The sequence below is a fragment of the Canis lupus genome, chromosome 31, assembly GCF_011100685.1.
Source record: "Canis lupus familiaris isolate Mischka breed German Shepherd chromosome 31, alternate assembly UU_Cfam_GSD_1.0, whole genome shotgun sequence".
Taxonomy (NCBI): domain Eukaryota; kingdom Metazoa; phylum Chordata; class Mammalia; order Carnivora; family Canidae; genus Canis; species Canis lupus.
In genome coordinates this window covers 9,824,945-9,826,676 of record NC_049252.1, presented here as the reverse complement: position 1 = coordinate 9,826,676, position 1,732 = coordinate 9,824,945, and the positions used below count along the sequence as shown (strand labels likewise).

General features: G+C 44.5%; 1 non-coding gene across 1 annotated transcript; it reads right to left on the bottom strand.

Moving 5' to 3' along the window:
- Positions 1-204: 204 nt before the first annotated feature.
- Positions 205-307, bottom strand: LOC119867121. The gene has a single exon (XR_005382491.1). It is a non-coding gene; the product is annotated as a U6 spliceosomal RNA (small nuclear RNA).
- Positions 308-1,732: the final 1,425 nt, after the last annotated feature.

Sequence of the window (1,732 nt, the reverse complement as noted above, 5' to 3'; positions counted from 1 at the left end):
TTTTTTTTTTTTTTTCAAATATGGAACACTTGGGCAGCCCAGGTGGCTCAGTGGCTTAGTGTCTACCTTCGGCCCAGGGCGTGATCCTGGAGTCCCGGGATCGAGTCCCACATCAGGCTCCCCTGCATGGAGCCTGCTTCTCCCTCTGCCTGTGTCTCTGCCTCTCTCTGTGTCTCTCATGAATAAATAAATAAAATCTTAAAAAAAAATATGGAACACTTCATGAATTTGTGTGTCATCCTTGCACAGGGGCCAGGCTAACCTTCTCCGTATCATTCCAATTTTAGTAGACATGCTGCCCAAGCAAGTACTCAGAGTCCCTTCTTTAGGAGCAGTCACATAAGTGGATCCAGTTCCCCCCCTGGAGGCATCTAAGCATAGCCAACAATTGGAGGAATAGGCTGAATTGGCTGTTTGGAGGAGGTATTGTGCTTCCATACTACCAGTGGAAAGTGACAGGAAACAATATAAGAAGGGCAGAACAGGGGTCATATTTCACAGCGGACAGGTCTTTTTGCTATTCAGGTTTAGAGCCAATTATGTGAGCATGGAAATCCTTATGTAGGATTTGATACACACCAAAAGAAGGTAACGGGAAAGACAAAGATTAACCCAGAAAGGGGTGATGCTTGTATTGTGAGAGCAGGAAACACCAAGGGCAGGGACAGCTTCAGGTAAGTAGGGATTTCTCAACAAGTAAATTCAGAGAGGTCAGCCTGAAGGAAAAGGTCGGGAATGAAGTCTTGGAATTGAGAAGGAGAAATCATGAGAATTTGGGGAAGATAGTATTTAGGGAGTTTTTCTAAGATGATGTAGAATGATTGAATACAAGAGAATGGGGATTGGCCAAATTCATGAGCTTCTAGACTTCTGGGTGTATATTACCTGAGTCTCATTGGAATAACATGTATAGATAGCCAATGGCTCACAGCTGTACTTGGCGGAGGGCTCCTCGCCTGGGGCCTAAGTAGTCTCGATTCTAGAAAGATGGATCCACAGAGAGAAGCCATGAAGTTTTACTGCTGTTGGAGTGGTCAGGAGAACTTGATAGGGTGCAGTCCAGACAGGTTCAAGTGATTTTTGTCCTGACAGAGTGTTAAGGTGTACCCAATCCCCAGATGTAAGTTTTGGATGTATGTTACCTGAGAAAGAAGGGTCAGGTTTTCAAATGTACTGGTTTTGGTGGTCATTCATGGGGGACGGTTTGCCCTAGGGATATAACATACTGTGTGAGAGTGTCACTTTCAGGGTCTAATAAAAGATCTGTCTGGAGGAAGGGTCTCCCATAAATAACCTTGAATGGACTGAGATGGGTTGTAGATTTGGGGGTGATATGTGACCTTAATAATGCAAGGGGAAGGAATACCAGCCAAAACTGTTGACTTTCATGCATAAGTTTAGTGAGGAGCCTTTTTATGGTTTGGTTGGTCCTCTCTAACCTTGCAGGAGGACTGCGGATGCCATGCTGCATGCAGATGGTATTTTCTCTAGAGGAATTTGCTAACTCCCTGTGTTATTTGAGAAACAAAAAGTGGGCCATTGTAAAGAATGAGAAGCCCCAAACAGAAAAAGGATGTGATCAAGGAGGGGAGTGGCCTCTGAAGCTCTCTCTGATTTAATGGAAAGGGCTCTAATCCATCCCATAAAGGTGTCTACAAAGACCAATAGATACTTGAATCCTTTGCAGTGAGGTGTGCGCTTAAAATCTATCTCCCAATCCTCCTCTGGTAGA